The 13,798-nt window shown below is 42.4% G+C and overlaps 1 long non-coding RNA gene across 1 annotated transcript in view; it reads left to right on the top strand.

Annotated features, from left to right (window-relative positions):
* LOC140188435 (uncharacterized) overlaps positions 1-1,209 on the top strand; it is a 185,054-nt gene extending 183,845 nt beyond the window's left edge. The window contains exon 3 of the long non-coding RNA XR_011883314.1: positions 1,174-1,209. This is a non-coding gene — a long non-coding RNA (uncharacterized lncRNA). The remainder of the gene's footprint in view (positions 1-1,173) is intronic.
* Positions 1,210-13,798: the final 12,589 nt, after the last annotated feature.

Genomic DNA, 13,798 nt, shown 5'->3' with positions numbered 1-13,798 from the left:
GACAGCCGTGACTGGAAACTGAAGCAACAAATAATCTGCTAGAAGAACTCTGTGGGTTATGCAGATTCTGTGGGAGGGAAATGATTTGTGTCAAATCCCTGGATCAGGACCTGATGCAGGGTTTCAACCTGAACTGTGGACAATTCCTTTCCTTCCATAAGTTCTGTTCAACCTGCTGAATCCCTCCAGTAGATTTGGTGTTGCATGTTAAAGCATTGCTGACTTAGGTTCAAATCAATTTTGTGTAAGGCAATTTGGCCAATTATTGCATGGGGGCTAGTGTATTGCGACTTAGAACTTGTCTTGCACATGAAGATATACACAAAGGCTGCCTTCTCTGAATTCCACCAGATTTGACACTGTGTATAGACTGCACATATGGATCTAGGTGGGAGGGGCAGTGAGGGGTGGGTTGAAAGTGGACACAGTGGAGTAAATGAAGATGGAGCAGAAGATCGGGCGTGGTTCAAGTAGGGAACCAAACTGAAGGCTGTGGGGTGACATGGCTGGACATCTGACTGGGGGTTGGGAACAAGTGTTCATACATAAACACAAGAAAGTCTGCAGATGCCGGAAATCCAAAGCAATGCACCACAAACTCCGCAGCTCAGGCAGCATCTAACTAAACAGTCGACATTTTGGCCCGAAACCCTTCTTCAAGACTTAGGAGGAAGACACCAGAATAAAAAGGTGAAGGGAGGGGAAGGAGGATTGCTAGAAGACGATAGGTGAAGTCAGGTGGGCTGGAGAAGAAGGAATCTGATAGGAGAGGAGAGTGCACCAAAGGAGTAAGTGAAAGAGGAGGAGAACCAGGGGAGATGTTAGGCTGGTGAGAAGAGGTAAGCTAAGTGTTAATACAAAATGTTTAAAGAGGACATATGCTCTTAGTCAACTTGGGTCAAATTTGGTGTAAGTGACAATAAGACATCCATTGCGCAACATCTGACAGAAGTATGGGCAGCAGCCTTGATCGACTGCACCCTAGGGCTGGGAATGACATTCAGACTGTATACTGTTGAATATACAATGGTGTTAGGTGGGGCTTTCCAAGATTTTCAGGTTCTGCTGATGAAGCTTAGGAGGATGATGGAACCTAACGGTGACTCCTCCGCTTGCATCTTCGGAAACAGCTCTATTTCTATCTTCAATATCTCTATTTTTCTCTTTCTTTAGAAGATGCTGACCTGGAGTTACACACTGACTTTGGTTCCTTGTGGGAATGGGACCCATTCTCGGGGTCTCACGACTGGCCGCTATTCAATATACCAAGGACGCGGCCTAGAAGATTAGTTTGCCTTCAGGGTTCCGGGATTTCGTGGCTCTGGAGGCGAGGGGACTTGCGGTCGGTGCCTCTGCCTGAAGTGGCGTGGGAGTACACGGAAGATCGAAAGCAGCAAGCTGGCTGCTGGCTGTGTGCCCAAAAAACTGAGTTCTTTGCGCACAGAGCTCAGGAAAAGCAACGCAACAGACTTTAAACATCGTAAATCAGCGAGTTGTTTGTTATGCCTCCCCTCTCGCTGTGAAATGGGGACATCTCTTTTTCTCTTATAAGGGAGGGAGAGAGAGCCTATGGTAAGTCAAACTACCGGGTAAACGAGTAGTCTTTGGGGTACTGCAAGTCTGTGTCTTTATTGATGCTTTCCTGCAAGCTTGAGTGCTTGGTGGGGTCGCTGATGCTTTTTCTGCAGGTATCGTTGCTTTACTACTACTTATGCATGGGTGGTGGGAGCTGGGGGGGGTGCTTTGGGGTTCTAACATTTAACTGTCATTCATTCTTTGGGGCACTCTGTTTTTGTGGATGGTTGTGAAGAAAAAGAATTTCAGGATGTATATTGTATACATTTCTCTGGCATTAAATGTACCTTTGAAACCTTTGAAGAAGTAAGTGTATATGTTTATGTCAGAATGGTGTGTGATTTGGGCTGAAGGACATTAAGGTATTGGTAGTCCCATATTCTTTCTGTTCCTTCCTTTTCTAATTAGTGAAGTTGGGAGTATTGACAAACATGTCTTTGATTCCGTAAGAAGTGTATAACACAGCCATGATAAAATGAAGTAGCAAGTAATTAAATCAGTGTACAGGGAATTGATCAATATAACTACTTTAACTTGGATAATATCCATACCTAAAATATGTAACAATCAGCTTGTCACTCTACCAGAGAGTAGGGGAGGTTCAGGAACAAATGCATTACAATGTTAGCTTTCTTAAGCAGCTGGAGCTGCATTCACCAAGCAATAGGTAAGAAACCCATCTCATTTCCTCAGCTGTCCCTTATGGATGCTGCAAAGTTTAGTAGAGTTAGGAGTTGCCACTCTTTCCAGAATACTCAGCCTCTATCCTGCCACAGTATTTATGTTTCCATTTCAGTTTCTGTTCAATAGTGGCTCCTGGGATACTCAGCTAACAATAAAACCATCGAACAACAAGCAAGGTGTCGGGGCTGGTGGTTATTAAGGAAGAAATAGCAAAACATTTAGAAAGGAGTGGTTCCATTAGACAGACGCAGCACAGATTCAGAAAGGGCAGGTCCTGTTTGACAAACTTACTGGAGTTCTTTGAGGACATAATGAGTGCAGTGGATAGAGGGGAACAGGTGGATGTCGTATACTCGGATTTCCAGAAGGCGTTCGATAAGCTGCCGCACAAGAGACTTATAAACAAGATACGGATGCATGGAGTTGGAGGAAGTGTATTGGCATGGATAGTGGATTGGTTAACCAATAGAAGGCAGAGATTTGTTATAAATGGGTGTTTCTCCGGTTGGCAGTCAGTGGTGAGTGGGGTGCTGCAGGGGTTGGTGTTGGGCCCGCAGCTGTTTACCATTTACATTGATGATTTGGAAGAGGGGACTGAGTGTAGTGTAGCAAAATTTGGTGATGACATTAAACTGAGTGGAAAAGCAAATTGTACAGAGGATGTGGAGAGCCTGCAGAGGGATATAGATAGGTTAAGTGAGTGAGCCAAGGTCTGGCAGATGGAATACAACGTTGGTAAATGCAAGATTTTCCACTTTGGAAGGAATAATAGAAGAGCAGATTATCATTTAAATGGTGAAAGATTGCAGCATGCTGTTGTGCAGAGGGATTTGGGATTGCTTGTTCATGAATCGCAAAAAGTTGGTTTGCGGGTACAACAGGTTATTAAGAAGGCAAACGGAATGTTGGCCTTCATTGCTAGAGGGATTGAATTCAAGAGCAGGGAGGTCATGCTGCAACTATACAGGGTACTGGTGAGGCCGCACCTGGAGTACTATGTGCAGTTCTGGTCTCCATATTTGAGGAAGGCCACACTGGCTTTGGAGGCAGTGCAGAGGAGGTTCACCAGGTTGATTCCAGGGATGAAGGGGTTAACCTATGAGAAGAGATTGAGTCACCTGGGACTATACTCTCTGGAGTCCAGAAGAATGAGAGAGGATCTTATAGAAACATACAAAATTTTGAAAGGGATATATAAGATAGAAGTAGAAAAGTTGCTTCCATTGGTAGGTGAGACGAGAACTAGGGGACATTGCCTCAAGATTCAGGGGAGAAGATTTAGGACGGAGATGAGGAGAAACTGTTTTTCCCAGAGAGTGGTGAATCTGTGGAATTTCTGCCCAGGGAAGCAGTTGAGGCTTCTTCACTAAATATATTTAAGATACAGTTAGATAGATTTTTACATAGAAAGGGAATTAAGGGTTATGGGGAAAAGGCAGGTAGATGGAGATGAGTTTACGGACAGATCAGCCATGATCTTATTGAATGGTGGGGCAGGCTCGATGGGCTGGATGGCCTACTCCTGATCCTATTTCTTATATTCTTATGTTCTTATGTTATGCTCTCCCTTGCTAGGTATGGTCTTTGCCTGACATCAGATAAGGAAGGCTTAAAAAGTACCTTTACATTCACTAAACTTTGCATGATTTTTCTGGTTAACATGGTGCTGTCCTTTTATACACCTCAGAACTTTTGGGCATGCCTTTATTGCTGGGCCCACCAAACATTGAACTCCATTGGTGTTATAGAACGGCAGAGAGCTAATCTTACAATATGGGCAAAGAAGTTATGGTCCATTTTTTTCATCTGGGTAGAATGATGGTGCCAATTGGAACAGTGCATTTGAGTCCAAAGTATCACTATTAGAAATGTTCTAGTCTAAAAAATAGTGCAGAACAACTCACATTAATTGTGTTTGTGAGGTGTTTTTGCCTGGCCCAAGTAAACCAAAATCCAGCACTACTTTCCCAGGTTTGGTTCTTCCTGGCTGGTGACTTCCTTCTTTTCCGTCCTCTCAATCTGCATATAAGATATCCACTCCTCCCACCAGATCCCTCTTCACCACCTTCCCTCTACTCCATGATTCAATATCTGCTCTTCAGATTCCATCTTCTTCAGCCCTTTGTTACTTCTATTATCTCCTCTCAGTTCCTCACTGTATTCCCTCTCTCACCCTCTCTTCACCTTCCTGTTATATCCCCCCTCACCCAGATCCACCTATGACCCACCAACTCTTATTCTATCCCTTTCTCCCCATCTTTTATTTATACTGTCTTTCTCTCTTCTTTCTTTCCAGTCCTGATGAAGAGTCCCAACCTGTCAACTTTCATCCATGGATGCTGCCTGACCCACTAAGCTCCCTCAGCCTCCCTGCCCAAATATTCGCAGAGCATCACTCCCAGAGGTTCCAACAAAATAAAAAACACAACTTCAAAAAACTAATATTTACACAAGTATGCTGCAGCTTAGATCAGCCTTGGGTTCCGCTTCCCAGGTCCCACTGATGCTACGTTCTCAGCTCTTGTTACAGAAGAGCTCCCAAAACTAAATTCCAGATGTGCATTGCCCATTGGGCTCTGCATACTAGACACATTGTAATCAGATTTCTAATTGGGCCTGGTTAGAGGAGATCTAGAACATGGTTATGATGCCTAAGATGAAACAATGTTGTTATAGTTTCTCTCCACCACTGTCATGTGGGGAAGTATTTTAAAGAGGCAGATCTGTGATCTAAAAAAAATGACAGAAGTTTCTTTGGTCTAGCAGTTACTTGTACAATTTCAGTCCTTTTCCTTAGAGGCAAGAGAAATTAAGCTTTCAGACTTAGATGCCAAATATAAGATGACAGTTTTCTTCTGTTCGTGCTTTGACATCTTTAGGACAGAGTGCTGTTTTTAAAATATCTGAAAAATATCATCTATGCCGCATCCACAACTGGAGGAAACGGGTTCTCCTTTTGGCTGGGCAAGTTTTGATTGTTGCATTGATGGTTAGAGTTACACATCTCAATCAAGCAAGCAATACTATGATTTAACTTAAAGAATGAAAATTACTAAATTACCATCACAATGGCCTTTACCCAATGAGCCTGCTGTAAATATCTTGCTTGTCACGGACAACAAAACAGAATCCAGACTTACATTTTGCTGTGTAAGTGCTGAACTGAATGGAAATGCCTCGTCCCTGCCTGCTGGCAGGACCCTGTGTGATGAAATTCCGCCAAGTGAAGGGGATGGCAAACAGAACAGCCAACACTCAGGTGTGCTAAAAATGTAGCCAGTACCCTAGCTATGCGGGATGTGAAACATGTCAAACATTACGAACAGTGAAAAAATAGTAATTATTTTAAATTGTGAGAAATAGCATAAAATACATTTACTTAATCACACACTGGAACATTAAGAATATTAAAGTAAACTCAGGCAATTGAAAAAGGAGAGCATTTGATTTTATACTTCTCTTTGTCATTCACAGACACACTCCATTTATATAGATGGGTTTACTGCTCTCACACCAGGACTAACGGCAGAGGTTCAGTGCACACATCTCTCTTGCACAATTACTGGAGAATTTTGACGACCTGTGCTCTGCCATGAGACTCGGCGTTGAATCTGACTTCAAAATGCAGATATTCTGTCGGATTTATTGGTTTGAACCTGTATCATGTTCGTGCTGAAACCCTGAACATTCTTTCAGTCTTGAAGGTGGACGTCACCAATGGGAGAAGGTCCGCGGATTCTGGAGGTCCAAAGCAACGCACAAAGAATGCTGGAGGAACTCAGCAGGTCAGGCAGCATCTACCAAAAAGAATAAACAGTCAACTTCTCTGACCGAGACCACTCCCCAGTCCTGAAGAAGGATCTCGGCTCGAAACATCAACTGTTTACTCTTTTCCACAGATGCTGCCTGACCTGCTGAGTTCCTCCGGCATTTTGTGTGTACTGCTTTGAAAGTTGATTTGCAGCTGAACCACATTCGCAGGCAAGATTCAGCCTTATCTGCAGTATACGTTTATTTTCACCATACCTCGATTCTCCCAAAACAAAAGTTACATCCCAAAGTCTCCCTATTACTTCTGATCCAGCTACAAGTACTGTACAAAGAAGCCCCAGAAATCCGGAGGCATGCACATTGCTTGCCTACGTGTTTCATTTCCCCATGTCAAGCCATTCTCCCTGCTGAGATCCAAGGTCTGGAAATTGAAGCGCCAATAAATATTGAAACTGCATGAGGTTACCTGGATTTAAAAAAAGCAGTGCTTTTATTTGTGTGTATGTATCCTAACAGGACCTAATCAGCTTTTGGGCAGTACTTAGCCTTGCCACCTAGCCTTGAGGAAATACCACCACATCACAGCTCTTAATTACTATTTCTGCACAACTTTAAAAAATCTCTTTTACTTACTCCCTGCAGGGAGAATTACCCTCCTACTTATTAATGATATAACCTTCCCCCTTACACTCTGCACTGTCTGCAGTGCTGGATAACCAGATAAGGAAATCTTTAATAGTTGCAAGCTGTGAGAGTGAGAGTTTGCACCAAAGATACCAAAGGATGTCCATAGGCAATTATGAGTATTCAGAGAGCAGCTCTAATATTCCCTGTGGTTCTAAAGTAATTGCTGGCTCTGTTTCTCTCTCCTTCCCCAGTGTGGCGGTGTGGTCTCCCAGCTCATTTTCACAGCTTATCCTCATCAAGCATCAATAACAGCAGGAATGATCTTTATTTTTGGATTATGAAATCAGAACCCTTGCAAATAGACTCAGTTCTCATTTTCCATGTAACGGTAACCTTGACAATTGCCATAAACTTAATAAAGTTGTTGAGGCTTGTCCTAGTTCAAAAAAAGGGCGTGAACACTTTCACCCTCTGTAGCTTTGACTCAAATGTTTTCACTCTGCCACATCCTCCACGTTCATTATAAGTCAAGGCTCAGAATTTATTTGGCTCACACTAGAAACTGCCAATGCAATATACTCGATGCCAAAGGAACTGAGCAGGTCAGGCAGCATCTATCAAGAGAAATGACAGTCGATGTTTCAGGTTGAGCTCTTTTATCTGGATAAGTAGCAGTACTGAAGCTGAATGGCCGTATCCCATTCCTAAGTGTCGAACTCAAGAGATCATCCATTCTCTGCATTTAAGGACTGAAATTTTCTTTAAAAGCACACTGCACCAATTTTCAGATTTGGAGGCCTGCTTATTCTTGTGCTACAGTTTACAATATGTTTATACATCCGGCATGGACACTATTGAAATTATGAGAAATCACGGTATTATACTCCTAACCTGGGGTCCATGGACCCCTCAATTAATGGTCAGGGTCCAAGGCATAAAACAGGTTGGGAATGCCTGTTCTACAGGGTCCACCTTAAGCTTTGGACTTTCCTTGAAGGTTAGTATGTGCATTCTCTATGAGATGATTCCTAGTCATAGTTATTCACATTTTTGCAAACGCTAATGACAGTGGCAATTAGACAACACCTCCATGCCTCTCAAGAAGCTCGCCTCTTTTCAGAAAAAAAAAGCAGTCCAATTGATCGGTGCTCCATTCACCACCATGAAGTTTCATTCCTTCTGCAGGCAGAGTACGGTAGGCTCTTACAGATGGACGGCGGTTCCTTGCCTAAGTTACTCTGACAGGAATCTCCACCACTTGCAAGATACCCTCCAAACTTGGAAAAATATCACCTTTCTCATTGATAGTTAGTCTCAGACTGCACGGTAGCATAGTGGTTAGCAAATGCTTTACAGTACAGGGTTCAATTCCCACCACAGCTTGTAAGGAGTTTGTACGTTCTTGCCTTGGTCAGGTGGGTTTCCTCCAGGTGCTCTGGTTTCCTCCCACAGTCCAAAGGCATACCAGTTGGTAGGTTAATTGGGCATTGGTAATTGTCCCATGATTAGGCTCGGAATGGCTGGGTGGTGTGGCCCAAGAGGCCGGAAGGGCCTATTCCGTGCTCTATCTCAATAAATAAACAAATAAATAGAAGTCATGGAGCATCCTGTTCGACTGCTTTCTTGTAATATCTTCACCAGAAGGACTTCAGTGGTTGAAGAATGTGGTGTGTCACCACTTTGTCAAAGGAAATTAAGATTACGCAATAAAACCTGCCTTGCCAGTGATATGTACCTTAAAAAATGAAAACTGAAAGCAAATATCTTAACCTTTGACTATTAATAATTGTATTTTAATTACTATTCATTGTTGAAGTGTCTGTATATTGAGTATGACAAGTTTTATATTGGGAATTAGATCCTTTTTTTTCCTCTGGTAGGATTGAGAGGACTGATAAAGGATTTACTCCGGTAGATAGAGAGACTTACTTCACTGGGAGAGTCCAGAACAAAGGGCATGAAGCTCGGCTTATGTTGTTCTCAGTGATGTCAGAAGCAATCCCTTCAACAAATGGTAGAGGAAAACTGAAACTCCGAGAGAAAATAAAATGTGTCTAAGTCAATAAGAAATTTCAAAGCTGACATTGATAGATCTTTGCTAGACAGAGGTGCTGAAGATTACAGAATTAGTGTGTATAAACAGCTACAGTACAGATTAAATGTGATCTAATTGAATGGTAAAACAGGCTGACAGAGCTGAATGACCTTCCCCTGCTCTAAAGTTTCCATTCTCATGACCAGTTTTAGATTGATCCAAGTTTCACTATTTTCAATACAAGTTTTAAGTGTTTTTTTTTTAAAAGGAGATTTTTAGAGCAAGCCAAAGCTGAATGACTGTCTATAGAATTCCAGTCTGGTTCAAAATATTACAGCATACATCCAATTTAGGAAAGATTCCGGCTTGGTTCGTGTTCAGTGCTGAGACAACAACACACAAAATGCTGGAGGAACTCAGTCGATCAGGCAGTATCCATGGAAATGAATAAACAGTCGACATTTCAGGCTGAGACCCGTATTCAGGACTGGAAAGGAAGGGGAAGATGCAAGAATAAAAAGGTGGGGTGAGGGGAAGGAAGATAGCCAAGAGGTAATAGGTAAAGTCATGTGGAAAAGGTAAGACGGAATCTGATAGGAGAGGGATGTGGATCACAGGAGAAAGGGAAGGAGGAGGGGGCCTGGGGGGTGCAGGTGATAGGCAGGTGTGAAGAGGACAGAGTGAGGAATGGAGGAAGAGGAGAAGGGGAAGGGAACATTTTTTTTACTGGAAGGAGAAACCAATATTCATGCCATCAAGTTGGAGGCTACCCAGACCGAATATAAGGTGTTTCTCCTCCACCCTGAAGATGGCTTCACCATCCAAAAGAGCAGGCCATGGTCCAACATGTCAGAATGAGAATGGGAATGGGAATTAAAATGTTTGGCCACTGGGAAGTTCTGCTTTTGGTGGATGGAGTGAAGGCGGTCCCCCAATTTATGACGGGTCTCACCAATTTAGAGAAGGTCACATCAGAAACACTGAACATAACAGAGCACTCCAGCAGATCCGCAGGGGAAGAGTTGCCTCACCTGGAAGGTGCTGAGCTGCTCAGTAGTGAGACAGGCTAGGTTCGGCTCTACAATGTCTGACATCGGCCAAATTACTCCATGTCTAAGCTTCTGCATGGTGAATTGATCTCCTTGGTGAAGCTGCTGATAAGTACTTGGATTATTGGACCAATGCAAGCAGCAACACCAAGTGACAGGGTGATAGATGAGAGAAGAAGGAGGATAATTATTGCTGTACCATCATCCTCAATCATCAACTCCTCCCTCTCAATGTACACTTCCACTGGAAACTCTGTGGGAGGAAAGAAATCATTAATGTTTTGAGTCAAAACACGGATGTACAGATTCAACCCAAAAAGCCAATAGTTCCTTTCCTTCCACAGATGCTGCTTGACCTGCTCAGTTCCTCCAGCAGATTGTTTGCTGCTTCCAGCCTGTTTCAGTGGGTGACCAACAGGATTGGAAGCCAATCACTCTGGCAGTGGTCAGCTGACAAGGCTGATAAGGTCATAGACCTGGTAACCTTTAATCATGTGTTACAGACACACTGATATCATGGGAAACTATTTAGTGAATTCTTCACTCGGTTGAGATGAGGAAAAGAAAGGCCATGTGTATGTTCAGATCTTTTGATAAGGTAATTTTCAACATGAGTTGCTACACATTCAGAAGCCAAGACTAGTTCTTAATCTGCCAAGACTATTTATGTGGTTCCTTTCCCTTGATAGCTGAGCTTTCAATGAATGTCAGTGCTGTGCTGATATTCTTAAAGGAACTAGTTCAGCCAGCAAATGTGAATGGCCTCACCCCTCTGCCTATACTGTCCTAGAAGAAAAAGAATTGATGAGGGAATGTCTCCATGGCCACATTCAGTGGCTTGGAAAAAAATGGTTTATGATTTGGCCCAAGCAATTGTTTTGAGACTGTCAGTCAGAAGATAAACTTGCCTCATTTATTTATGCTCTTCTTGATGCTGGTTGCTGGCAGTGCTTCATCCGTGGACATAATGCACTTGTTTCAAGCCTCAGGCAAGCATTCTCTGCACAGCTTTCTTCTCCCTCACTTCCAATCAAAATGGGATCTGGGACGGTACAGGAAAATGAAACAGACTGAAGTAAATACATGTGATAAAATCTCCAGAGTCAAATAAGAACATTTGTTAAAAACTTACATAACGTTTTTTCCTTTAGGGCTAAGCCATGCAGTTAATACATATTTAGAAACACAACCTAGAAAAAAGACCAACGTTAGTAGTGTGCATACTTATTGATAGCAGGTATTTATAATGCATCGTTTCAAAGTATCTCAAACTATTTCACTAGAAGATTTTTTTTTGAAACCTACTTGTTATTCTAGATTGTAAACACAAGCCTCAGCTCATAGAAGGGACTACAAAAAAGTCTAGGCTGACACTTGGGTGGTGCAGAGGGAATACTGCACCAACTTTGGAAGATCCTCAGGTGTTATATTGAGGAGGAGCAGGCGAGGGTTTGGTAGTGTGCTGCCCAGCAGCTGTCAATCAGTGAGTATTATCCAGAAACAGGTTATCTAATCGATATCACAGTCACCTTTACTGGAGCTAGCTCTGTACAAATTGACTACCAAGTATTTTTTTTATTACAGCGGGGACTATAGTTCAAAGGTACCTCAAACATGGTGTGCTTTGGAAGATTTTGAGCTGGTGAAAGCTGCTGCAGCTGTATTGTGCCTTTAAGCAAGGAATGCTACAAATATTAAGCAAGCAGTGTAGAGTACGAGACAGGGAGAGTTTCTCCCTTCTACCGTCTGCGTGAAATGATGGGCTATTGAGACTATGAGACTTTTTTTTTACCGTGCCCATGGTCTGCTCTTATCAAATTATGGTACTGCTTTGCACTGTTGCAACTATATGTTATAATTATGTGTTTTTTGTCAGTTTTGGTCTTGGTCTGTCTTGAGTTTCTATGATATCATACCGTAGGAACATTGTATCATTTTGTACTGCACGCATTTCTAAATGACAATAAATGAGGACTGAGTGTCCTCATAATCTAATCTTTTCCTTATAGCTGGCCTCGTCAGGGCATAAATCAATACAACCAAGAATACCCTATAACTGCATATAACCTCCCAGACACAGCGTATTCAAAATCCACTTTCAGTGGAGAATTCCAGAGGTTAGGCAAAGCTGCCAAAACAACTATTGCCTCAATTCCTACTCTGATCTGGCCTTGAAACTTCATTGAAATGGATACAAATGCACCTAAATTCTAAGGGAACCCTGTACCGTCATATTTGGAGAAAGTAGTTCTTTTCTTCATTCATGAAACTTGGGCATTGCTGCCATTTATTGCCTGTCTCTAATTGCACCTGAACCTAGGAAGCAGTTAAGAATTAAACTTTTTGACCGGCAGTTAATAATATTGACCAGATTGGCTAAATCTGGCATGTTTCCTCCTCTGAAGGACACTGGCAAAACAGAAGTGCTTTTGCAACAAATGAGTGATATCATAGTTACCACGGCTGTGAGCAGCTTTTTGATTCCAGATTTATTTAAGATCCCTAAGTACCCTGGCTGTCTCATGAGATTCGAACATGCCTGTGTCTGATGGTAGATTGGTACTTCGACACATACTCTTAAAGTACCCTTACTTGGTAATGGATATGCCAGGAGCGGGAATGAGGAAATGTTTCACCCATGCAGTGTTCTCTCCGTAAACAGTGAACAGCCCTGTTGGTGGGGTGTTATATTATGTTTGGAGCTCAGGCCTTGAAGCTTCCAGTTGCCTATCACTCTAATGTTGCTGCCTTTGGCTACCCTGTTTCAATGAAACTCAGCACCTTCCTTCACACAAGAAAAGTTATAGCCTTCTGGACTTAATGGTCAAAGAATCAGCCACTCTATTTTATATTTTATACTGCTAGTAATATTTTTATTTTTTCTCCACGTTTGGTAGTTTCAGATTTCATTATCTTCTCCTATTCGTATCTCCTTCTGTAAATTGTCAGCCTTTAGCACCATCCTGCAGCCAGCATATGCACACTCACCTCTCGAAGTTTGCTCAACCACAAACGTTCCTTTTTGTCCTCTTCTTATCTGCCTCCCCTCCCCACCCACCATCTTCTGCATCTTAAAACAACAGCAAAGAAACAACCTGCTGATAGAACTCGGCTGTGAAGGCCAAGTTATTGAGTATATTTAAGGTGGAGGTTGAAAGATTTTTGATTGGTCAGGGCATGGAAGGGACATAGGGAGGAGGCAGGAGTTTTGGTCTGTGATGGGAAAATGGATCAGCCATGAAGAAATGGCGCAGCACACTCGATGGGTTAAGTGGCCTAATTCTGCTCCTATATCTTAATGTCTTAACTCAGCCAGTCAGGCGGTATGCACAAAGGAAATGGGCAACTGACATCTCCAAAAGGATGTCAGAACACCCAAATGACTCAAAGCATTGACTATCTCCTTCCACTGATGCTGCCTGGCCTCCTGATTCCACATTCCAGCAACCATAGCCTCTTGTGTCTCTATACGCATTTTTAAAACTTGCTTTATCACTAAGTTTGCTGACGAAATGTCACCAGCTTGAAACACTAAGTCTCCATATCGACAAACACTTGCTGATCTGCTTTACAGTACCTTCTGCTTTTATTTTAGATTACCAGTATCTACTATATTTTGGATGTTGGACATAGCCTAGTTTAGTCAAAACACCAAACTGGAAGTGCATTAGAATTGATGGCAAAAATCAGAACAGCTAAATTAAGATGACAGAGCCTCTGCCTCACATTTGACTTGATGCTAGACAGCCCGAGGGCACAAATATACTTCTGATCAAAGCAAATAGTAAAATAGAACCACATATCAACAGCTTACAAAGGGCAAACTGAAATGCTTCATGTTGGACGGTGCTGATAAGATATTCATGAACATAGACCTTAACAGTAAGGTAAAAAGCTTTTCTGTAGATTGTGAAGAATGAAAATATTGCTCCTTGCAGAGACTGACTCGAGTTCGTAATAGACAGGATACCTCTGGGGACTAAAATGCACATAGTACACTTGTTTTTCATCAGACTTACTATAAGAACTGGATTGTGCAGCGTTTCCAGTTGGCTTC

This window comes from Mobula birostris, chromosome 27 (assembly GCF_030028105.1).
Source record: "Mobula birostris isolate sMobBir1 chromosome 27, sMobBir1.hap1, whole genome shotgun sequence".
NCBI lineage: Eukaryota > Metazoa > Chordata > Chondrichthyes > Myliobatiformes > Myliobatidae > Mobula > Mobula birostris.
Note: the sequence above shows the minus strand (reverse complement) of the source record. Positions and strands in the feature narration are given on the sequence as shown.